Source organism: Lutra lutra, chromosome 6 (genome assembly GCF_902655055.1).
Source record: "Lutra lutra chromosome 6, mLutLut1.2, whole genome shotgun sequence".
Classification (NCBI taxonomy): Eukaryota; Metazoa; Chordata; class Mammalia; order Carnivora; family Mustelidae; genus Lutra; species Lutra lutra.
In genome coordinates, this window is record NC_062283.1 from 19,279,412 (window position 1) to 19,306,145 (window position 26,734).

Genomic DNA, 26,734 nt, shown 5'->3' on the forward strand with positions numbered 1-26,734 from the left:
ATCTGTGGATTCTATTGTACTAATGGTACGTATTAAAATTGTGAAGTGTGGAGAATCAAAAGAGATCCTAATTAAGCTTTTGCAAATTACAGTTTCTCCAGCAAACAATTGATGTGATTTTATAAAGGGCTTTAAAAAAAAAAAAAAAACCTGTGAGTAAATAAAAAACAGGACCGCATCTGGAAAATGGAACAATGGAAGAACAAAAAAAAAAAAAAATAGGAAAATGCTGTCAAGAAAAATCAATTAGAGCTGTCCAAGACATGTCAGTGGCTGAAAGGAAGATGGGTCTGCAACAAAGGGAATTAACTATGTGGAAATAGAAAGAGAGGGAGAAGCATGATGGTCTATTAATGTTTACAACAACAAGCCTTGTTTTTATCATGGAAGTATTATTTTTATTTTTCTTGAGCCATTCTTCATTTTCACAGATTTTTCTAAGAACACTATTATTAACCCAAGATGCTGAATGCCACTGGATTATGCAAGAGAAAAATCAGCTGTACCAAGTCTAACCAAAACAAAAAATTTTAAAGATGAACTATTAACAACTCCCTTGTTGCATCAGTGTATGATTTAGAGAAGAATACTTACGTAACATCCTGTAGATCATGCTGACCCTCCCATCAATGCACACTTAACTCACTTAGAAGTTCACTTCTTTGGGGTACCTGGGTGTCTCAGTTGGTTAAGCCTCCGACTCTTGATTTTGGCTCAGGTCACGATCTCAGGGTCATGGGATCGAGTCCTGATTTAGGTTCCATGCAAAGCCTGGAGTCTGCTTAGGATTCTCACTCTCCCTCACCCTTTGCCCCTACCCCTCACTCTCAATCTCTCACTCTTAAAAAAAAAAAGAAGAAGAAGATCACCTCCTCCATGGCCCCACACAGGGAACAGGGTCACATGCAGGAGTAATGTGCTACCTACATGTTCAGATTTCAAGAATGCAATTACTTGGCCGGACATGTAACTCACGAAATGTCAGCATTAAAGCTTCATTCCTCAGTTTCAGACTGAGCAGGTGACATCTAAACTGTTATCTGTCAATTACACCTCTGAGTGAATGAGCTTATCAAATATTTTGCTAAAAGCAGAGTTTCAACAGGGAAGAGACAGCCCAAAGGCTACTAAAGGGGACCAGACAGAAGACATTTGAAATTGACCAGAACAGAGGTGCCTGGGTGGCACAGTTGAGCAGTCCAACTCTTGATTTCCGCTCAGGTCATCATCTGAGGGTGTTCAGATCCAGCCTCAAGCTGGCTCTGCAGTCAGCATGGAGTCTGCTTAAGACCCATTCTCCCTCTCTCTCTGCCCCTCCCCACCCCTCACACACACACTCCCTCTCTAAAAATAAATAAAATGTTTTTTTTTTTTAAAGTGGCCAAGACAAGAGCCTCTTTTGGTTTTGTGAGACTCATAAAAGAGTTCCATGACTCCCTGAATCTTTCTCTTGAAGGAACTAGAAATAGTTTGCTAGGACAGACATGGAAAATAGCCACTCCCAAAGCTGTGGCCCCCAATTAAGGTGAAATATACCTCAAGACCTCTCCCAAGAATAATTTTTCAGGAAAGTTACTAGTGGATGAATGACAACTGGGGGTATTGGAAATATAGGTACAGGGTGTACAGCAAGAAGAGGAGGAGATAAAATCTCTCTCTCTGTGGGGAACCTGGATGGCTCAGTTGGTTAAGCATCTGCTTTTCAGTTCAGGCCTTGATCCCAGGGTCCCAGAATCAAGCCGCACATCAGGCTTCCTGCTCAGTGGGGAGTCTGCTTCTCCCTCCACCCCTCACCCTGCTCATGCTCTCTAAATAAATAAATAAATAAATAAATCTTTAAAAAGAAAAAAAAAAAGCTCTCTGAACCCAAATGGTTTAACATCCACTAAGGAAGAACAGTAAATACAATTGGCTTGAAAATATACATGGAGAGAGAGAATGTAAAAGAAGTATCTTCTAACAAAGGCTTGTGGGAGTTGATACTACAGAATTCAGTAAGAGTGACACAGAAAAATGAACCTGGCTGAACCCTTCATTAAGAGCCCACCTTTTGGTGAGCGAACACACCACATGCTTGGCTACTCCAAGAGACACAAGAGATGCCAAAAGCTAAAATTTACTTATAAAAGCAAGAACAATCCTAATGAAGAAGAGAAAGCATATGTGTGGTAAGCTATGGGGGTAGGAGGCAGGGAGACCATTCAAAGAAGCTAGTATTTTGTCAGGGAGCTTCTGGTTGTGAAGATCTGTAGGCAGTTCAGAGAAACACACACATACACACACACAAATGATGTTGAAACGTGCGATAAAAATCCTTAACTTCACTCATAATTTAAAATATGTACAAAAACCATACCACTGTCAACTACCTGATTGCCAAAAGTCTAAAAAATGTGATAAATTGTGTGGGCTAAGATGCAGGGATATCCGGCACATCCGTCACCATTCTGGCAGACATATGAATTGGAATATAATCTCTATAAGAGTCAACTTGCAAATATATGTAATATATTTATGATATATATGATGTTTTAAATTATACTGCTTATTTTGAAATCATTGTATATTTCCACGAATTTGTAAGAAATAACCTAGATCTTATGTACCTTTTACTCAGTTCCCCTCAATAGCAACATCTTGCAAAATCATGGCCTGACATACAATTAGGATATTGACAGGTATACTGGTGAAATATAGACTACTTCAGTCACCACAAGGATCCCTTCTATAGCCATACCAATGTCCCTCCATTCCCTTGACCCTATCCTTAATTCCTTAACCCCTCTTAACTCCTTAACTCATACAATCACCAATTTGTTCTCCATTTTTATAATTTTGTCATTTTAGGAATGTTTTATAGGTGGAACCAGACAGGATATAGCCTTTGGGGACTGACTTTTTTCACTCAGCCTAATTCTCTGGAGATTCTTTTAAAAATTGTGTTATCAATAGCTCATGCATTTTTTCATAGCTGAGTAGTATTCTGCGGCATGGATATACCAAGGTTTGCTTACCCATTCACTCATTGAAAGACATGGGGGTACTTTTAGTTTGGGGGTATTATAAACAACTGTAAACAACTATGTTCAGGTTTTTGTGTGAAGGTAAATTTTCATTTCTCTGAGGAAATTGCTGAGAACAGCAGTCTTTCAGTCACGTATCTTTAGATTTTTAATCTAAAAGTTAGATGTATTATTTCACACACTGAACTGTATGAGACCCACTTTCTCCATTCCCTCACCAGAATTTGGCATTATCATTATTTTTTATTTTAGCCATTCTGACAGGTGTCACTGATACCTCATTGTGATTTTTTTTTTAAGATTTTATTTATTTATTTGACAGACAGAGATCACAAGTAGGCAGAGAGGCAGGCAGAGAGAGAGGAGGAAGCAGGCTCCCCGTCGAGCAGAGAGCCCGATGCGGGGCTCAATCCCAGGACCATGGGATCATGACCTGAGCTGAAGGCAGAGGCTTTAACCCACTGAGCCACCCAGGCATCCCCTCATTGTGATTTTAATTTCATTTCCCTAATGACTAAAGATGTCAAACATTGTTTCACATACTATTTACATCCATACATTCTCTTTGGTGAAATATCTCTTCGTCTTTTGCCTATTTTCTAATTGGATTTTGTTTTTTACTGTTGAGTTTCAAGAATTTCCTCATCTATTCTGGATACTCTGTCTTTGTTGAATATGGAGTTTGCAAGCCTCGGTGAGTCTGTCATCACTGACCACAGATCACCATAACCAATAAAATAACGGTGAAAATGTATCAAGTTTTGTGAGAATTACCAAAATGAGTCACTGACACTCTAAGTGACCAAATGCTGTTGGAAATATGGTGCCAATAGACTTACTCAACACAGGGTGGACACAAACCTTCAATTTCTAAAAAAACACAGTATCTGTGAAATGCAGTAAAGCAAAGTGCAAAGTGGGGCATGCCTGTAAATTGCCTTTGTGCCTTTGTCAAAAATCAGCTGGACATATTCGGGGGGACCTATTTCTGGGTTTCTATTCTGTTCCATTGATCTACTGCCTATTCTGCCAACGACACAGAGTCCTGACAAATATACCTAATAGTTGTCTTAAAATCGGGTAGTCCGCTTTCTCATACATAACTCTTTAAAAAAAAAAAAAAAGTTATTGCAGATATTCTAGTTCCTTTGCCTTTTCACATAAATTTTAGAATAACCTTCTCTATATCTATAAAAGAGATCCTACTGTGATTTTGGTAAGAATTAGTGGTAAGCCCATGTATTAATACATGGAGAATTGAGGTCTTTATTACACTGAGCATTCATATCACAAACATGTCATTTCTCTCCATTTATTTAGATCTTTGATTTCTCTCATCATTTTATAGTTTTCATGATATATATATTGTACATGAAAATTTGCACCTAAGAATTTCTTATTGTTGTTGTTGTGTGTGATTATAAGTGATGCTGTATTTTTAATTTGGGGTCCACATGTTCATTGCTAGTATAGAAATTCAACTGATTTTTCCATGCTTACCTTATATCCTATAATCTTACTTTATTAAATTTATTAAACTTTATTAAATCCTATAATCTTACTTTATTAAATTAAATTTATTAATCTTACTTTATTAAATCTTTATTAAATCTTACTTTATTAAATCTTACTTTAGTTCTAGGAGTCTCTGTGAATATACAAATATTTCTTGGGATTTTTACATACAGAATCCTATCATTTGCAAATAAAGATAGTTTTTTTCTTCCTTAATAATTCTTATACCCTTTATTTCCTTTTCTTGCCTTAATTCATTGACTAGAACTTTCACTACTCCATTTGAATAAGAGTGATGAGCTCAATCCTCCTTGCCTTATTTTGATATATAGAATATAATGTTATCTGTAGGATTCTTGCAAAGTGCTAGAGCACCTTATCAAGTTGAAGAGGTTTCCCACTATTCATAGTATTCTGAGATTTTTATCATGAATAACTGTTGAATTCTGTCAGATGATTTTTCTGTATCAGCTCATATGATCATTGGATTTTTCTTCTTTAGCCTACTAATATAATCAATCCCATTGATTGATTTTCAGATCCTGAACTGAGAAGTCTTCTCTGGAGTAAACCTCACTTGGTCATGATATATAATTTTATATACTAATATGTTGTTAAGGGTACTTCCCTCCATATTTATGATCTGTAGCCTTCCTGCCCTGTCTGTGTCTGGTTTTGGTATCAAGGTAACATTAGCTTCACAAAATGAATTGGGATGTGTTCCCTTCTCTTCTATTTTCTTGAAGATGTTGTATGGGGTTGGTATTAATTCTTTTCTAAACATTTCTTAGAATTCTCCAGTAAAACTATCTGGCTCCAAGGAGGGTTTTAGTTACTAATTCAGTTTCCTTAAGAGTTGCAGTGATATTTAAGTTATCTATTTCATTTTGGGTGAATTATAGTAGTTTTGTTTTTTAAGGAATTAGTCTAATTTATCTAAATTCTCAAATGTGTGGGAGCACCTGGGTAGCTCAGTCAGTTAAGCATCTGACTCTTGATTTTGGCTCAAGTAAGGATCTCAAGGTCTTGAGATTGAGCCCTGGGTTGGGTTCTGTGCTCAGCAGGGAGTCTGCTTGAGATCCTCTCCCTCTCCTTTTTCCCCTCCCTGTTCAATAAATAAATAAAATCTTTAAATAAAATAAATTCTCAAATGTATGGGCATAGAGTTTTTCATAATATTCCCTTTTTTATTAATTCCTTTCTTCTGTTTGCTTTGGGCTTTACTCTTCTTGATTCTTGAGATGCGAGCTTAGACTGTTCATGTGAGAGCTTTCCACTTTTTTTATGTAATATTGGTCTTGTAACATTTCCTCTCAGTACTGCTTTAGCTACATCTCACAAGTTTTAATATGTTGAATTCTCATTTTTTTTTAAAGATTTTATTTATTTGAGAGAGAGACAGTGAGAGAGAGCATGAGCGAGGAGAAGGTCAGAGAGAGAAGCAGACTCCCCATGGAGCTGGGAGCCCGATGCGGGACTCGATCCCTGGACTCCCAGGATCATGACCTGAGCCGAAGGCAGTCGTCCAACCAACTGAGCCACCCAGGCGTCCCTGAATTCTCATTTTTATTCAGTTCATTGTATTTTTAAATTTCTCTTTAATGTCTCATTGACACATGGACTATTCAAGAGAGTCTTCTTTACTTTCTGATTGTTCAGAGATTTTCCTGTTATCTTTCAGCTATTGATTTATAGTTTGATTTCACTGTGATCAGAGAACATACTCTGTATGATTTAAATTCTTTTAAACTTATTAAAGTTTGTCTTGTAGTCCATAATATTTCTGACGGTTTGAACCAATGTTGACTCAAAAAAAAAGTGTGCTCTGTCATTGGATATAAATATATCAATTTGCATATAAACATAAATCTATACATATCAATTAGATACCTGGTATGTGCTATATTGATCAGAGTTCATGTGCAGAAAATAAAATCCACTCTAATCCCCTGTTTCTCACCTCCATTTCTATAGAACCCCAGTCTTCTGCAAAGTGTTTCTAATAGTGTTGTGCTTTTGTTACATTGACTGCTAAACAAAAGAAACATCATATTTGAACTTGGCATGTGATGCTACCATGGGATGCTAGCCAGTTCCTTAGGTATCTTTCATGTTTGAAATTGGTAATCCAAACTGTTCTATTCCATTGTGCATTGTTGATGGCAATAAGTTCAAATGCAGCACTTACTCTAGCACAATTGGAAACACTTATTTACACTTGGTGATTTTATAACTAAGTGTGCCAATTATTTTTAATGGCTATAGGAATCTCAAAATGGAGTAAAACTCTTGTTTAAGAATTGAAGTTACATTTAATAAAAAGTCTCAAGAAACCAATTATTTAGTAACAAAATTTACTGTTAAAAAGAGAAAATTTGGGGGGCACCTGACTGTCTCAGTCAGGGGAGCATGTGACTCTTGATCTTGGGGTTGTGAGTTTGAGCCCCATGCTGGGTGCAGAGATTACTTAAAAATAAAATCTTAAAAAACAAACAAAGAGGGCATCTGGGTGTCTCAGTCAGTGAAGCATCAGACTCTTGATTTTGGCTCAGGTCATGACCTCAGGTTGCGAGTCCTGCATTATTGGGCTCTGTGCTGGGCATGGAGTCGACTTAAGATTTTCTCTCTCCCTCTGCCCCTCCAACACCTCTCCACTCATACACATGTGTGCATACACTCCCTCTTTAAAATTTTTAATTTAATTTTAATTTAAAGAAGAAAGAAAAGTTGGATTCTACTCTTTAATAGTATAATAAGTTAATTTATTAATGACAGGTCACATAAAGCTGAAGAGGTTCTGTATTGTAACTGAAAAACAACAGTTTCTCCAACCAGGTCGATGAGTCAACCTATTTCTTTAATAAATGCCATTCTGTACTATCTGTAAGATTTTTAGATGATAGTAAAATTTGAGAAAAGTATTTTGCTGCAAAGAGCTATCCCAAAGAAACAATGACCCAGATATATTTAATATTTGATTTTCCTACCTGGAAACAAAAGGTCTGTCTTGGGAGAGAAATGTTGGTATAATACTAGTGATGCTCGTCAATGGTTGGGTCCAAGAGAGGTTTTTGCCTCTCTTGTATGAAAAGAAAGTCCTAACATTATCACTATGCAATATTTTCTTTTTATTTGTTTATTTATTTTTATTATGTTCAATCAGCCAACATATAGTACATCATTAGTTTTTATGTAGTATTTAATGATTCATTAGTTGTATAGAACAACAAGTGCTCATCATGACATGTGCCCTCCTTAATACCCATCACCCGGTTACCTCAACCCCCCCCCACCCGCCTCCCTTCAGTAACCCTCAGTTTGTTTCCCAGAGTCCAAAGTCTTTCATGGTTTTTCTCCCTCTCTGATTTCTTCCCATTCAGTTTTCCCTCCCTTCGCTATGGTCCTCTGCACTATTCCTTGTGTTCCACATATGAGTGAAACCACATGATAATTGTCTTTCTCTGCTTGACTTATTTCCTCAGCATAATCCCCTCTAGTGCCAACCATGTGGATGTAAATGGTAGGTACTCATCCTTTCTGAGAGCTGAGTAATATTCCATTGTATATATGGACCACATCTTCTTTATCCATTCATCTGTTGAAGGAAATCTCAGCTCCTTCCACAGTTTGGCTATCCTGGACACTGCTGCTATGAACATTGGGGGGCATGATGACACACTATTTACTTCACATATGGAGGTGTTGCTAAAAAGTACAGGAGATAAAGAAAGTTCTGGACAATACAAAATATGTTAGATCATTCAACAATGTTTTAAAAATTGAGAACCTGGACAAAGAGCACATGAGTTTCCATGCCATACTGAGATGTGGATTAAAGAGCAGGAATTCCCAACAAGGTGTTTGAACATCAGGAGCTCTTCAAGGAAACATCAGGCCAGATTTGCAGAAGGTTTTGAAGATGAAGACTAAATATAGAAGTCAGCCTACAAGGCACACTTCTTTTTTTTATTCACATGAATTAGTTCAGCAAATTTCTGCAAAGCCCTGGAAAAAATGTTTTTACTTCAAGTAATCAGATTCCTGGATTTTAAAGGAAACTAAACTGTTAGAAAAATCATGTGACAAAGGGAAGTCTTGGAATGTTTCTATTGCTACTTTGGTTTGATAATGAAGGAAACCAGTAGGTCTCAAATCTTACTGTAATCCACATCAAAGAACTACAGAGCAAAACAGAATATTCTCCTTCCCTTTCAGTACAAGTGTACAACAGGGTAAGGGATCCATCTCTGAGCCATCACTCAGCTGAGACCTTGACTTTGAGAAAAGAGGAAGAATTTATAAACTGCAAGAGTGTATTCAAGATAAGATTTGCCAATATCTCCCTAGATCATTTCTCTATGTCTATAAAAGGAGAAGATGCTGTCATTCAAAAGAAACATTTTGGCTCTTTTTCAATTTCTTACATGTGTGAGCAAAATTTTATTGCTTCATAAATATCAAAAGCAGGGACAGAAATCTTCTCATTTCAACTGAAAATGAAATCCATGTGTATTTATCTCAAGTACAACCCAGAATTGAGTATTTGCGCAGCAAAGAGAAAAAGAAAGCAAAAAGAAGGAAGAGAGAGAGAAAGAAAGAAAGATTCACATTAAAGAGTTAAACTTTATTATGTATTTCTAGTCTCAAAACTAAAACTTTATGCATTTATAAACTAAAAGTAATCAACACAGGCAAATAATAATTTTGTGATCTCTAGACCTATGTTTGAGTCTAATAAGGTTATTTGTTTTAAAAAAAAAAAAAAGTGTTTCTCCAGGGCACCTGGGTGGCTCAGTCAGTTAAGCATCTGACTCTTGATCTCAGTTCAAGTCTGAATCTTAGGGTAGTGAGTTCAAACTGGGCTTCATGGGCTTCATACACTTTAGAAATTAAAAAAAAAAAAAAAGATGCTTTCTAAGTGATATATGCATCTTAGACCATTTTTTAAATTCATAATACTGCTTTGGCTTATGGTTTTAGAGACCTCACATTTCAACATAATCAATAAATTTTCACATTGGAAATAACACTATTTGAAATCAACTTACAGTCTAAATTACAACCTAAATTAAGTCTACCAAGACTACCACTGAAAAAAATAATTTCCATTTTGGTTGAACATGGTTATTTAGTAGAAATTTATTATCTTTTGCCTTTATAAAAAGGAAAGATTAACTACCTTTTTATCTAAGAAAGATTAGCAAAAATGACATTTTTTAGTTTTGAGTAGATGGAAGGCTACTATTGCCCATAGTATACCATAACCATACCTCACTATCATCTACAGAGTATAAATTTTTTTAAGATTTTTTATTTATTTATTTGACAGAGAGATCACAAGCAGGCAGAGAGACAGGCAGAGAGAGAGGAGGAAGCAGGCTCCCTGCTGAGCAGAGAGCCCGATGCGGGGCTCGATCCCAGGACTCTGAGATCATGACCTGAGCCGAAGGCAGCGGCTTAACCCACTGAGCCACCCAGGCCCCCCCAGAGTAGAAATTTTTGACAAGACTCTTGAATCTACTTGGATATGACAAAAATGTCAAAATAATTTATTTTTTTAAAGATTTTATTTATTTGACAGAGAGAAATCACAAGTAGGCAGAGAGGCAGGCAGAGAGAGAGGAGGAAGCAGGCTCCCTGCTGAGCAGAAAGCCCGATGTGGGGCTTGAACCCAGGACCCGGGATCATGACCCGAGCCGAAGGCAGCGGCTTAACCCACTGAGCCACCCAGGCGCCCCCAAAATAATTTATTTTTAAGGCAAGTCCAAAGTCTCCTCTACCTGTATTACTGACTGGTATCAGAGTTGATATTCTTTGTGGAAAGGGGAACCACACAAAAGAGAAGACTACTAAGTTACCCAAAATTAACAGATCCACATAAAAGGATGATTGATAGAAGAGACGGACAATTGTGACTCAATAATTACATCACAACTCACAGACCACAGTAACAATTCCAAGAATTGGAAATAAATCTTTTTGTTTGTTGTTTTTTTAATTCTTGAAGCAAGAAGTCTTGGAAACCCTAAGTCACAGGCTAAGAAGAATGTAAGTATAATGTAAGAAAGATAAGTGTACCATGTAGAAATGACCTATGTCTTGCCAACACTTATATCCTTAAACTCTGATTAACAGAGGGCACATGTTGTGATGAACACTGGGTTTTATGTGCAACTAATGTGTTGTTGAACACTACATCAAAAACTAATGGTGTACTATATGTTGGCTAATGGAATATAATAATAAAAAATAAAAATAGAATAAAAAATGTATTGAATGGTAAGGGTTAGTTATATCTTGGTGTGTTTGTAGATATAATCATCTTTAAATACAGGGGTTCCCTGAGATCTGGAAATTGTTTTAAGGCATTTTAAGGGTAAAGCTTGAAAAAGGATGCTTTAGTCAATTTGAATAAGAGCAGGTTCGTTACAGCCTATTAAGCAGCCTACAGAGTTATGGGGAGAGTTGACAAGAACACTAAAGAGGTTGGACTTTCAGGAACAACTTGTGTCCAGCAAGGGAGCTGCTGCCCTTTCTATGATTAGGTAGCCAGTTCCCAGACTACAGCACCAACATAAGGAGGAAGATGGAACTGCTAAGGGTTCCAGAACCTCGCCTCACCTGCTACAATAATACAAATGTTGGCTCTCTAGCTCTCAAAACCCAAAGAGCTGGTGACTGCAGACTGTGTCCTCCAGGACTGCAGAGAAAACAGTCACAGGATGGTGTCTGCAAGGAAAAAACCACAAGACAAGCAGCTTGGCATCTTCTATGTTTTGGGTAAGTGCACCTGATCGTCAAAACCTAACTCTACTTTGGAATGTGAATGCAAAGGCATTTAAGAAGTATACTTATTTTTATTTTTCAGCTCCTTCAGTATACATGGGATCATTAACAAAAGAGTGGAATGTATGTTAGGAGCAAATCATGTATCCAACACAGGAGTAAGTTTGGAGCAGTGTGTGATTTTATTCAGTTTAACTTAATTTTCAGTCCTGAAACTATGACCTAATATTGAAATAATATTATGGTAATATTATAATAATATTATTATAAATAATATAATTAATTATATTTCATATAATTAATTGCTTAATAATTATTAATTAAATAATATGATTAATTATAATGGTTATATTATAAATAACATAAATAATAATATTATTATAAATAATATTATGGTAATTCTTAGCCATTTGGTCCACAAATGATCCCTTTACATTCATTAATTCAGATAATTCAACTGAAATCTCATGTACATGTTTTTTTTTAATTATGTATATTAGTAATGAGTAAATGTATTTGCGACATGCCCACCATACTATGGTAACTTCAGCTGTCATACTGGATCTAACAGGGCATTTTCATTCATTCAGCAAACATTTCCTGAGCACCTATTCTGCAGCGGATATTGTGTAGACCATCCTTAGTTTTCTATTTCTCATTTGTGTGGATTCCAAACTCGAAATCCGATAAGTCTCCAACTATAACTTTGATTGGAGATGTGTTGGTTGGTACTTATTTGCAGAGTGGAAGTCAGAAAAATTCTGAAAATCCTCTTTACTCCTTTAAAAACCCATTTAAGTTCCACTTTGATCAGCTCCAACAGAACAAGTTCATGGTAATTCCGATAATACTATGCTCCAGATCTAAAAGCGCTTTCAAGTCCCCCAAGAGTCCATTGTCTTCTTCCAAAATAGCAAACTTCCAACCACTCTCTCTCATTGCTTCTCATATTCAGTAGAAACTGGCCTTGTGACTCTCATTACCAGGCATTAACTAGTCCTCCATTTTTTTGCCAACAGTCCCAAATATTTCATAATTTGATGAATTCCTCACCACCCTCATTAATTTACATAAGCCAACAAAGATCACAAATGTAAGAGAGAAAAGCAAAGAACACTGGCAGCACATCTTGATAAAGGACAAACCAAGAATAAATTAAGAAGTCCCTGTCAATAGAAATTTAAAGCACAAAATTTTATTTCCTTTTTAATCTGTTGCTATAAAGTGTCAGCCATCTTCAGAAACAGAGTGAATCTGACAGTTTTGTGTTGGCTCACATTTCCCATTACAGACACCTCTCATGGCTGTCCTGAAGCAAAAATAAATTTCCCTTTTTAAGCTTTTGATGATAAAAATCTCATCTGAAGCCTCATAAATGATCCTTTATTATCTATATTAATAATGAATAAATGTCTTTTGAATACCCCTGATCTTTTGCATTAATATCACCAGATGTATTATAGATAACCTTTTGATTTAACAGCACAAACTCTGAAACAATATTAAACACTAAAGGACTGATCTTATGGAGTCACTGAGGTCAGGATTATAAACATTTCTTTCAGTTCTATATGTGCATTAGGTGACACTAACACCTATCAGTATTTATTTTTTGAACGTGTGTGTGTGCGTGTGTGTGTGTGGTGTGTCTGTGTGGAGAGAGAGCCCTAGAAACCAAGCTCATAAATGTTTATTTTCTTCAGCCTTTTATTTTTCACACATTCCATGTTCCTTCTCCAGTTTTTTTCTAGTATGAGCTAAAGATATCAATGGAGACAGAATTTAAAGCACTCCTATAACTTTTTGTTTCATTTTTAGCCTCCTTTTTAGACTAAAATTAATCTCTTATGAGTGCATTCCACTTGGAAAAGCTCCAGTTGGAAAGATTCTGTAAAAAAAAAAAAATCATGAATGAGAAACGGCTATTCCTTCTTCAGGTTTTTTTATTCAACGTTACTGAATACTCTTCTGGGATGAAATGCTTCCTTCCCTCCAAACCAGCCTCATACAAATGAAGGAATGTCAGAAGCTAAGATGGAAGGAATGAGTTGCCAGGTCACAGCGCTAATCAAGGCAGAGACACAACAATAAGGGTGCATGATATGAACATGATTTATGGCTGTTCACGTGGACCTTGATCACTTGCTCGAAGTGGTGTTTGTCTGGTTTCTCCTCTCTACTGTAAAATTATGATTTGTTTTCCTTTTCCATTCTGAACTCTTTGGAAGAAAGAGTTCTTTCTTTCACTATGTGAAACCCACACCTAAGGAGTGGGTAGTTACGTTCCAACTCCTTGAGGAGAAAGTAATTATAGAAATATAAATTAGTTGGAGTTATTCTGTGTGAGAGATTTGTCTATTTGCTCATAAGCATCCCAATTTCTTGAGGAATGAAAACTTCTGCTCCTCTCTTTCAAACATTTCAAGTTTGGGTTAAATGGATGGTAGTCAGGGTAGAGACACCTTGTGCCACTGAAATCAGACCGTGTGGGAAGCTGTCCATCCTGTTCCTAAAGGTAGCTCTACAGTCCAGTAATTGGGTAAGGAGCTAGCGAGAATGCGGTGCTCGTGTATGAAATTAGAGTCATAGTTGATTGTAAGTCACGTAAAATCCTTTTAGAAGAAGATAAGGCAAAATCAATGTAATACATTAAGCTGACCAAATCCCTCGTGCAATGCTAGGCTCAGTTCTGGACCAGACATCATGGGAGAAATAGGAAAAATTAGTATGGCCAGAGAACTGACCAGTGCCAAGGAGTTAGAACACCATGCCATAGAAATACAAATTCCATCTGTATAGCTTTCTAGGGTTTGCCAAGTGTAATCATCCACACTATGTCATCTAATCTTTCCAGAATTGCAAACCCCCAGTTTGGTATTCCCCGTCCGCACTTCTCTGCTTTGCTTTGTTCATAGTATTGTCACCAACCAATATTCCTTATAGTTTACATATTTCCCATTCCTCACCCTCATAGAACCTAAGCTTCAAGAGGGTACAGGGGTTTAATCTGTCTTGTTCATGGTTGTATTTCCTGCCTAGTGGATACTCAACAAATATCTATTGAGTAAATTAATTCTGAAACTATCCCCATGGAATTGACATTTTTTAATCTTATGATAAATGGGTTCTCAAAGTAAGGAGACAGGTCCACTTTCAGACAACTGACAAATAAGGGGGGTGGGGGCTGTTAACTTCACAGGTCTGCTTCCTCTGTGCAGATGAAGGTCTGTTAAGAAAACTCAAGAATTTTATACTAAACATAAGGACATTGTGTGAAGCCCAATAGTAGTCTTTAAATACTTACAGAGCTGTCATCTACAAAAGGGCCTATATCCCCTCAGGATGACCCCAGAAGGCCTCACTGGAAATAACAAGTGGAGAATAAATGGAGGAACGTTTTAATTCCACATTAGGAAGATCTCTGAAACCCTGAGAGCTCACTGGCTCCCACCCCAAGGTAAATAAGGCTGCCTGGAATGACCTGCCTGAGCAGAAGCTGTTGAGAAAGAGTCTCCATGTTCACTTCAAGAGAAAATAATGGAAGAAACTTATGTATTGGACAGATCATTTGTGGGGACAACTTTTCAAGGCTTTCCCAATTCTAGAGTCTATTATTCTTGCTATGCAGGGTTTCCTAACCAAAGATTGCAAAGCATGAGTTGAAATACCTTACAGCCCAATTTCACACTGAATAAAGCATCTGTGATATCAGATAATGCATGATGAAGATTCTGAGTGCCTAATCCATGCAAAAGAAAAGCAGGAACATGACACAAACCTGCCCAGGTTGTAACTTGAGAGTATTTTCTGATAACCAAAAAAATCTCCAAAACTGGTAATGATACCTGGCATCTCCTCTCCTGTCACTGTCTCTACTTTAAGCCCATATTATGTAGAAAGCACTTAACATTCATAAGTTGCATTTTTTGGTGTGAATTTCCTTTCCCTGGTTTCTCTGGAACTAACTTATCCACCATTTGTTCTTTCTCTACTTCAGACTTGCCACAAAACTCAACTTTAATTAAGTTTCTTCTGTTCCCCACCAAACATAATGCCTGAAAACTATCTTAGGGAGGGAAGAAAATCATAATTCGTACCTCATTTTTACATCAGTCCCATTATTTTATTTGCTACAGTTGAAGGGGAAAAAAGACACACACACACACAAAAAAAAGTTGATATTTTTCATGAAATACCAATAGACCAAAGAGTAATACAGAAAAAATTAGTTAAAAATGATGCTTCTTTAGCTAAAAATAACCAGGAGGAAAAATATACAAAGATGGGCTATAGAATTTATTTACATGGTATTCTGTAACATGAGCTCTACTAAAACACTAATATCTAATTTTTTTTTTATTTTTTAAAAGACTTTTATATTTATTTGACAAAGAGAGCGAGAGAGCACAAGCAGGAGGACCAACAGAGGCAGAAGGAAAAGCAGACTCCCTGCTGAGCAGAGAACACGATGCTGGGCTCAATCCCAGGACCCTGGAATCATGACCTGAGCTGAAGGCAGACGCTTAACCAACTGAACCACCCAGGTATCCTCAATTTTTTATTTTCTATGAGACTATTCTAAATTAATGACTTTTTAACTATCTGGTTGAAAGCATATGGTATCTATCATTTCCTATTATAGATATTCCTCTTGAACTGAATAGTTTAAGAGTTTAAATGGGAAATCTTTTAAAACTAAAATTTCATTACTGCGTGATGGAATAAGTGTATCCAGGATCTTCTGTGCCAACAAGCAAGCTATGTGCTAAAGAGAGAGAAATGGGGAAAACAAAACAAAACAAAAACACAGGCCCTGCCCTCATATGTAGCTCATAGTTTCATTGCAGAGACACAAACAGTGGATAATTTCAATAAAATGTCCTGAGTACTATGGGATAAAGTGTAGATCTGTTGCAATTAATTGCAGAGCTGGGTCAGGTGAGATTGAAGAATTAGAGTTCTTCAGGTGAATATGGTTTGGGAATAACATCCTAGGAAAACAGGAGAGGAAGACAAAGGACCAAAATTGGGAATTGGGGCGCCTGGGTAGCTCAGTTGGTTAAGCAACTGCCTTCAGCTCAGGTCACGATCCCGGAGTCCTAGGATCAAGTCCCGCATGGGGCTCCCAGCTCCACAGTGAGTCTGCTTCTCCCTCTGACCTTCTCACCCTTCATGCTCTCTCTGTCTCTCTCTCAAATAAATAAATAATAATAATAAAAAGAAAGAAATTGGGAATTGCATGACTGGTTTAATGGCACCCAGTACAGGTAACAAGGTCTTACCTTGTACCCAAGATGGTGTCAACCATGGAGGATGGTGCAGATTTTTGAAAGCCTGTGAGTAAATAGCCCACTATAAGTGAAAAGTTGATGAGGCCCAGAAATGTGGTCCAAAGATAGGACACTGGCACATCTTCAGAGGGATAGGAGGGATTCTGAGAGGGACACAGCCACTCAGATTTTCTGCTGACCAACCCAGGCAATCATGTTTGAGATATATGAAGCATGGAAACAACTGAAAAGTGTTAAAAGCCAAAAAGAACTTTCTCCACATGTCTGAGGGATCACTGGGTATCAGTGGCACCATTGGTGACCATAGGGGTGACAGTCATAGAGCACTGAGGCCTTGGAGGCAGCAGGGATTAAGGTCATGGATTAAGAATTAAGGCCACATTGACAGAAGAACTTCAACTTTGGAGGCCAGTATCATCTCAAGATATAAGCAAAGAATTTGGGATATGGGGAAGGAATATGGGGAAGGAAACCCAAATTTTCTTGGCAAATCCAAAGAAGTCCCTGTGACAGGAAACCAGCTCTCAGAGCACACATGAGACCCGACTGGGGCATTCCCAGAGCTGTCTGGGAAGAGTTTGGTCATTTGGATCTTCTAGAGAGAAGGTCACCCAATCTGCAAAATGCCTTTTCAAGCCTTAAAATGCATGAGGTCTGGATTGGTACCAGAACAAACTGGAGAATGGAATTTGTGGATATTTGTAAAATATTTGTAAAAATTTATCAGCACAATATCCATGCCTGCTTCCCAATAGCATCTTAATTTCTTTTTGAGAAATCCCTTCTTCCCCATTGTATGATGAGTCTATGTCATAATAAGTTCAGATCCTTACCTCTCACTATTGGTTGGGTGAATCCTTCCTTTTGAACACTTCATATTGGGATGGTTATGCAGTAAACACTTTTTGTGATGTTGAATCTATAGACAGTAACACAAGGCAAAAAATAATGGAAGTTCAAGTCCCTATTATCAGCCCAGCTCTGTGATTCCAGCTTGCCAACCCTATGGAGTTTCCCTTGCCCTTCCTTTGTCAATCCTTATTTCTTCAGCTCTCCCACTACTGTCATGACCTCTTGACATCCTTCTTTTTTTTTTTTTTCAGCATAACAGTATTCATTGTTTTTGTACCACACCCAGTGCTCTATGCAATCCATGCCCTCTCCAATACCCACCACCTTCTGATATAGGACCTTTGCTTAAAGTCCCCAGGGTCAAGTTTTAGTGGTGCCCCCTAAAAGCCCTATTTGATATAGGCTTGTATACCATGTCTGTCCTTGAAGTTCTTCCTATATGTAAATGGTAGAAGATGGAGGCAGATTCTCCTTGAAACATAAACCCTGTCTGAATACACCATATGTACGACAGGCTGGTAGATAATGGGAAACCGCTTCACTTTGACGAAATGATGTCCGGACTCCTTCAACTGGTGAGGCATCTCAGGTAGGCTTTGGCACTAAGCTAGATGGGCAAGTGGGGAAGATAAAAGGCCAAGACTGCACAGAGATCTGCATTTGCCAATAGAAGGCAGCCAAGAGCATTGATAAACTGAAGAAACTACTAGCATGTGTAAGCCCAATTAGGCCAGATATATAGTTTTATTTCTAATTCTATAGCGATCAATACCAAAACATCAAATTAGCAATTTAGCACAAAACAGGTGCAGATCCAGCCAAGAAGCTGCACAGATGTGGAAACAATGAGTCCACAGGTGGTAAGTTCCAACTTGCAGGGAATGGGGTGAGAAGCCCAGAGGCAGAGACTGTTAACAGCTATACAGGATCCCAGGGCACAGCTTCAGAGTGTTAGGATTCATTTCTAGGGGGCAACTATACAACAGGCCCAGTGACTGGGCAGATTATGGAGGAGGGAGCAAGTACAAGCTCAGTTTGATGAACATGAGGCTGGATAAAACAGGGAGTCCTGTGATGTGGGAGCTGGTTGGGCACCCTCTGGAGCTCCGGGCACTGGGCTCTCCATATGGAGTAGAGGACAGTTGGAGAATAGAAACCAAAGGCATGTTAGAGTCTGCCAGTGAGGCTGGGCTTCTAGATTCTAACTCCAAGGAACATGATGTACAATCAAACCCAAACGGATGAGGAAGGCTTTCACATATTCCCATCAGGATGGCTCTGACCTGAGGCACCACCTGGAGGCCAGGAGTGGAATAACGTTGAGAAAGTGGGGATATATGGAGAAACAAAGCCAAGGGCGCCATCCGGGGTCTTCACGGACTGTGCTCTACCACTACACCCTTATTTCTTTCTGCCCCCATCTTCTTTCTCATCCTTTGACCAAACTGGACTATTAATATTCTCTAGGCATCCTCTTATTTCCTAATGCCTCTTTCGTTTTCTCTCGTTCCATCTGCCTTACCTCCACAATATCAGCTTCATGAAATCTTTCCAGTTCTACAAGGCTTATCTCAAATTCAATGTCCTCATGAATCCTTGAGTAGAAATTGAATTCCTTCTACTCTGAATTATCACATAATCCTGTCTGTGTCTCTCTGTTTCTCACTTAATATTCCGCTTCAAAATAAAGTTATTTGTAAATGCCAAGTTGATCATTTACAGGAAGTTGACCCAAAACTTACTAGAAACAGTGACAACACAGTTGTATCCTGCCACATGAACACATCCTTCCCTTCAATGTGGGCTGTTTTTCCTTAAGTCCCAATAGGACTTAAGAGACCCATGGGTGACTTTGGACCCAGGCACAGTGTGAGGGCAGAGTCCATACAAATCAGTCCAGCATTTACTCTATTGCTGTTCCTTTAATCCATGTCTCTAGCATGTTTTCTTTGATTAGGGGATGGAGGGAGCTCCTCTGACTTTTTGACACTTACCACTTCTTCCTGACCATTATGCTGCATGACTGTTCCTTCTAATAGGTATTGTTGGGTTTGCTTTGCTGCCTCCTGCAGTTCCTCCCTTTCCCCACATTAACCTGCATTTTCTGGGTAATGGCGCAGTCACCAGCAGCATTAAAGCTCTCCAGTCTGTCCGCCTCGATCTCCTCTTCCTGCCACGCTCCCAGTGGGACTTCGCCAGAATTAGCCAAGTAGGAGCTCAGGGGTGAGGCTGTTTCCACACAAACAAAATGAAAAAAGGAGAATTTGTCCAGTTAGACAGACCAGGCCCTCAATCTTGACATCTCATAAAAGACCACAGTTAAATGGGTCACAATTGTAGCTTGCTTACCAGAATGCCCAAACCTGTTGGGCTACTGAGGAATTCTTTTATCTATACACGAAGCCATTAATATAAACTCACTTGGTTAACACTTTGCTTATACCACATGCCTGGGTTATAGAGATGCCACAAGTTTTTAAAAATTAAAAAAAAAAAACCTACTGACTTCATATACTTAAATTCTTAGGGAAAATACAGAACAACAATTTTCATGCACTCAGACATTAAACATCTGAAATAGAAATATTTGTACATAGGTACATGGTTATGTATTATTATGTATATTGTGATTATATGTTTATTATATTATATATATGTTTTATGCTTATTATATAAAATAACTAGCTACTGGGTTGCAAGAGTGATCATAGACAGAGGGAGATGGTCTTGCCATGTTGAATAATAAGGCAATTGTTAAGTAATTTTAAAAACGAAGCATCCTAGCATTTGAAAATCAAAAGAACTCCAAACTCTCAATTTTATGTAATAAAAAACCAAGACACCGAATAATTATGGGTCACACAGCAAATGACAGAGAAAACATTTGAACTAGAGTCTTACAGTGTTAAGCTAGGTATAATTTTTTTTTACATGCAACCCATTAAAACAGTACTCAAAGGCAGAAGCAAAAGAATCCCTACTGGAATTAAACAGTTGCAATTCACTGCTTAGGTTACTCTCTTACAGCCAAAATCAGATGGCTGGTTTTCAGGTTAAAAAAAAAAAAAAAATTCACCTCTTGCAGAAATTTCATTAGTGTGAATGTTATGTTGTTCATCTGTAGTGTGCCATCTAATTTTCATTCACTGGATGGTTGGGCAAAGAGAAAAGCCATAAACAGATGTGCTTCTTCAGAATAAGCAGGCCAGCTGTAATTGAAGGAAGTGTTGAAAAGAGGAGACCTAATTTCACTTTGCTACATTAGCCTTTTTATCCGTCTGTATCTGCTACTAGATTATAAGCTCCATGAGAGCAAGGTTGTGGTCTGCTGCACCTTGCACAGCACATTGTAAAGCCCAATAAATGTTGGTTAAATGAACTAAAAGAACTAGGTTTCATACTTGAGTTGAAAATCTGGGGGCGAAGATAGAGATGGCTTTAAGTGAGCTGTATATGAAATAAATGGAAAGGAGGAAGTTCTGAAAGCTACCCATCACAGTAATTAATACAGAGATGTGAGATGAGCACTTAAAGAATAAAGAGGTAGATCAAGAGTTGTGCATGAAGCATTGAGAAATGATCAGTTAGGCTCAAAAAAAAAAAAAGTGAGGGGAGACCTATGTGGTTCCTATGCAGAGTGGAAACTACACAGTGCAAAGGTTGACCCTAATAATCACCACAAAGTCCGGTCCAAAGGCTAAGTTCTATTTGGCAGAGTATTAACCAGAACATTTGCAACCAGTATGGTCCAATGTGTGGGTGTAAATGGTCGTTGACGGTAATTCCCAAGTGTCGAGCTTAAGACAGAAGCATGAGGCTAAAAAATCAGAAGCAAGCCCTTAGCCAAAAGGAAAAACGAACTTCCATCCATAATTTGTATATACAAAAGATCATAGACCTACATGTAAAACCTAAAAGTATAAAACTTCTAGAAGAAAATACAGGATGAAATCTTTGTGACTTTTAATTAGGCAGACACCAAATGCATATAATCCATAAAAGGACAGATGATATATTGATGTGCATTAAAAGTAAGAATGTCTGCTCATCAAAAGATACTGCTTACAGAAAGGAACCACAGCTTGGATGAAAATCTTTGCAATGCATATATCTGATAAAAGATTTATGTCCAGAATATATAAAGAACTCTGAAAACTCAACAAAAAGAAAACAACACATTTTAAAAATGGGCAAAGTTTGAACAGACACTTTAACCAAGAAAATATATAACTGGCAAATGAGCACATGAAAAGATGCTCACATCATTAGTTACTAGGGACATACAAATTGAAGCCACATTGAAATCCTACTATACACCTATTAAAATGGCTAAAATTAGAAAGACTGATCATACCAAGTACTGGTGAGAATATGGAGGCAGAACTGGAGCTCTTAGCCACTCCTGAAAAAAACGTAAAATATTGGAACACTGAAAAACTAAAATTGAATTTTAAAAAATGACAAAACCACTTTAGAAAACAGTTTGGCAATTTCTGAAAGAGTTAGACTTATCATATGATCCAGCCAGTCCAATCCTCAGGATTATCCCAAGAGAAAATGAAATACACATTTATACAAAGATTTATACAAGGAAAGAACATTACTTCTAAGAGCCCAAAACTGGAAACAATCTAAATTTCCACCAACAAGGAAAGTGATCAAACAAATTGCTGTGTGCTCACATAATATGCTACTACATACCAATAAAAAGAAATGCACTCTTGGGGGCACCTGGTGGCTCAGTAGGTTAAAGCCTCTGCTTTCAGCTCAGGTCATGATCTCAGGGTCCTGGGATCAAGCCCCACATCGGGCTCTCTGCTCAGTGGGGAGCCTGCTTCCCCCTCTCTCTCTGCCTGCCTCTCTGCCTGCTTGTGATCTCTCTCTCTGTCTAATAAATAAATAAAATCTCAAAAAAAAGAAATGCACTCTTGGTAAAAGCACCAATATGAATGGATCACAAAATAATTACGTCAAGAAACTAGATAAAACAGAAGACATTCTGTACGACTTCATGTATATAAAACTCTGAAAAATGCAAACTAATTTAGAGGGCCAGAAAGTAAATCAGTAGTTTTGTGGATTGGGTTTATGGGGAGGAGGGGGGAATGAATGACCAAGGGGTGTGAGGTAGATGTATATATATCACAACTCATTGAATTTTAACACTTTGAATATGTGTGGATGACTACTGTGCCGATTATATCTCAATTAAGCTGTTACTAAAAAAAAAAAAAAAAAAAAAAAAACCCACACACCTAGGACCAGATGTCCAGAGCCAAGACCTGAAAAAAGGTCACAAAATATAAGACAAAAATGTTGAGAGGGAGCATTCAGAACAAGGGTGTTAGCAATGGCATTTACTGTGTGCTCAGTTAGTGGAAGAGCAGCCTGGTCTGCTAGCCAGGTAAGGGCAGACAGAAAAGACAGAAGGACAGAAAGAATAGACTGGCACCAAGCTTGAGAACTAGGGTTCAGGGGAACATGGAGGAAAGTTAACAAATTAACAACAACAAATTAACATAAGAATATATTTAATCTTATTATATTTTATTTATATATTTATTACATTAGTATTTATATGTAGGTCAAAATAAAGTTATGCAAAGTACCAAAGAATATGCTGCGAAGAATGTGAGAACCACACAGTAAATTAATTTTCAATGATGTGAACGTCAAGTGGTGATGGATTTCAGCATGAAATATAGTGTTACCGAAATTCTGTGGGCTGTGTTTGGACAGAGAAAACCAAGTTGCTCTGAATTCTTACTTCAGTTATTGGAGAGAGAAAAGAGAAACCAACAAAGAAACAAGAAATGTTTCAAACAGGCAACAATCTGCATACAGAGTGAGAGAGGGGAAGAGAAAGGCAACCAAGGAGAAAACATATTTAGGCCACTTAAATAAATCTCAGAAAGATGAGAGTAAAGAAGCCAAAAAATTTGACAGGGAACAAGCTGTTAACCAGTTTAGCAAGTGCAATTTCTATGGAGAGGTGAGAACAAAATACATATAATTGACATGACAATTCTATGTAGTGGGCACTACAGAAGAGACAGTATGATCACCAAGTTTCCTCTCATGGACCCATCTTTCAAGAAGATTGATTGACACTGTGGGCCAAAAAGAGACCCAGTCCTTGGTCTCCTAATAATAGCCTAGGGAGAGAAATAAGTAAATGACTGGATAAGTCATCATATATATATTGGTGACTTGTTACAAAGGAATGTCAAATGGTGTTGGTTAACCACCAACTTGGGAGCTTCCCAGGTGTGATCTGAAACCAGCACCCATTCTCAAAGAGTAAGGAGAGACCAAAGAAAGAGGCAGATGGTCCAAATTGGTAGGTGGCAGGTTTAATAAACAAGAAAACTTACCTACAATTCTTGTCTTGGACATCTGCAAGAAGAAGAGATCTCCACACTCACCTGCCGAAGTCTTAAAAGTTCATATAGAGGCTTTAACTAGGTTCAGTCACATGCAGCATCCAGATGATCTTAACACCACATCACTATCTCAAGGCAGTGCCCTTGGGGGCTGAGCTTCTGGAATTGGGAAAGACAAGTGCAATGCATGTTCCAAGGCCAGGGGAAGAGTGATGGGCTTCTGATTGTTGGGGTCCAGCTCACAGGTCCACCAACAGTCATTTCTCTCAATGACCGTGCCTCATGACCTGGCCTTACAATCTCACATGACCCCCTCTTCCACAAATGCTCTGAGCAAATAGCAAGGGGAGTTATTAGCATAGAAGTGGCTCCTATGTTGGTATCTGGGTGAAGTGGAAGCAGATGCCATAGCCACAGTACTAGAACATGTGAGAAAAAAACACAGACTAAGACAATGATCCCCCAAATCAGTGATGACTTTTTCCACCAAAAGCCCCATGATCTGAACCATTGATTTATTAAGTCACTTAGGCAACAGGCCAGGATCATTCAAAGTGCTCATTTGTGTCCTCATGTGACTTAATAAAGATGATACATTCACAGGCTCATCAGGTATAAACAGGAAACATTCAATTTATTATGGCACAGATGCCTCCTTGCAGGACAGTAATAATGTCCAGGCCATTCTAGTTTGGAGGACAGCTTTTCTCATTAGAAACATTTTTAACATTCAGCAAAGCTAAGCATTGTTGCCTATTATTTAAGGCTTACTGGTTGATTTAGTAAGGGCTTGTATGTGTGTTATAACACTCTCCAGGCCAATTGAAGGAAGAGAGACAGCAGCCAAACGATCCTACCAGCCATGCCCACCTAGCCTTGAGGAGAGGGAGGTTGGCTATTTTAAGAACTAACCTGGTTGTATACAGTATACAGGTTGTCTGGAAGAGGCAGCACTGTCCGGTGTAAGAAGACAGATTAGGGGTGAGATACACAAGATCAGGACCCTCTTCCAATGGCTTGTGTTTCATTCCAAATACCGGATATTTTAACAGGTCCAGCTTGCAGTAGAACAAGGTCCCAGAAGAGATGGAGTAATTCCCCCTCACACAGGGTGTGAAGTAACTCACCCATCCAGGCAGGATGTCCCACTGCAAATTCTGATAGAGAACTCCCACCTACTTAGTGATGGTATTGGTATTCTCAGCAGCAAAGCACACTGACCCATCGTGAGAGCTGGGACAATGGCTGTTTCCTGGGACTTCCGTACCTTTACAATATTAGGTGCCTAGTTCCCAGTCTGGTATATGGGGCTACAGGCCCTACTGGCTGACCAGTAAAATGTATTAAAGCCTGGAACATTATGGTAGTTCACCCAGCCAAGGTGGTTTTTTCTGTTAGTAATTTAATATGCTGTAATAGTCACTTTTTTTTTTCTACCAACTCTGCTACTCACAGGTTATAGGGGAGATAGAACCTTTATCAGTGTCTAGTTCTTTTGAACAATTTCACACATCATGACCTTTAAAATGTGCCCCCCCACCATCACTGTCCAATCTATGAGGGTATCTATACAAGGTACTCAGCTTCTCTAATTCCCTAATGGTGGCAGCCTGGTTTGCACAATGACAGAGGAAAACAATTTAGGCCAGACCCCATGTCTACACAAACCAGGACTATTTAGAATCTTCACCTGAAGGAGCCAATACAATCAATTTGCCAATCACTCACTGGTTGGGAACTTTAATGGATGGCCCCAGACTCCTTTGGCAGTTACCTTGGATGTTGTCTAGAACACATAGGACATCCTATTATTGCTTAACCGAGTCACGGTACTTCAAGAGCAATCTGGCGTCCTCAGCAACCCTGCATCCCTTCTGGGCTAAATGATAGCTACTCTTCCTGTGCATCCAATCTGTTGTCTCTACAGAAGGATCAGTTCCTCAGGCTCATACCTGAGAAAGGGCATCAGCTTCTGGAATGCCAGGGGGTGTCAGTGCCTTATAAGCCAAGACAAGGAAAACAATGACTACCTCATTTCTTATTGCTAAAACCATTGTCTTTCCATATATCCTGACCCTTCAAGGATCCATCAAGGGCTTATTGATAACCACCACCCCTCAGCTTGCCATCATTTGAGCCATAGAGTAAATCTCTTTAGAGCAACGCACTGTCAGTGCAAAGGGTTAATGGCCAAGTCTCATAAGTGACCACCAGCCAAGTGAACTCCGTTCTGAGTTCAGCCTACTGGCTACTAGTTTATTCCTTCCTCTAAGGCTCCACCTGGAGAAGTGCTGTGGACACTTCAGGAACTGTTGGGATTACCTACCAGAGCTGGGTCCAAAATCCTGGGGCCACCCTCCTTCTACTGTCTCTTGTCACAGTGCTGGACCCACACCTTTTCAGTCCCAGACACATCTAACTCAAATAGTAGCCTTGACTGGGAGATGTCCAGAGCTCTAATCTGTTTCATTAGTGTTTTTTCCTTTCCAAAGTCACCTTTCTGCTTTGACTACCAGTCTCACACATGCCCTGGCAAAGCCCAGGCAGTATAAGAGACAGAGGCACTATGCCAAGTGGGGAAATAAAAAGCTTCCCAAATCCCAAAATCCTTATAAAGACTTGCACACTTCCACATTCTTAGTGGTTGGATTGATAAGGCTTGCACCTTATCGATCAGAGCTTCTGGGACAATGAACATCTTATCCCACCAAACACTTCTAAAACCTCACAGTGGTGACTGGGCCTTGAATTTTCTGCAGTTTCATTGTCCATCCTCTCCCTCGCAGGTGTTCCAGCAAACCCTGCAGTGCGTCCTGCAACAGAGGCAAGTATTCACATGTTCACATTATATCATCAATGTTTTGGGTCCATTTTACTGGTGCAG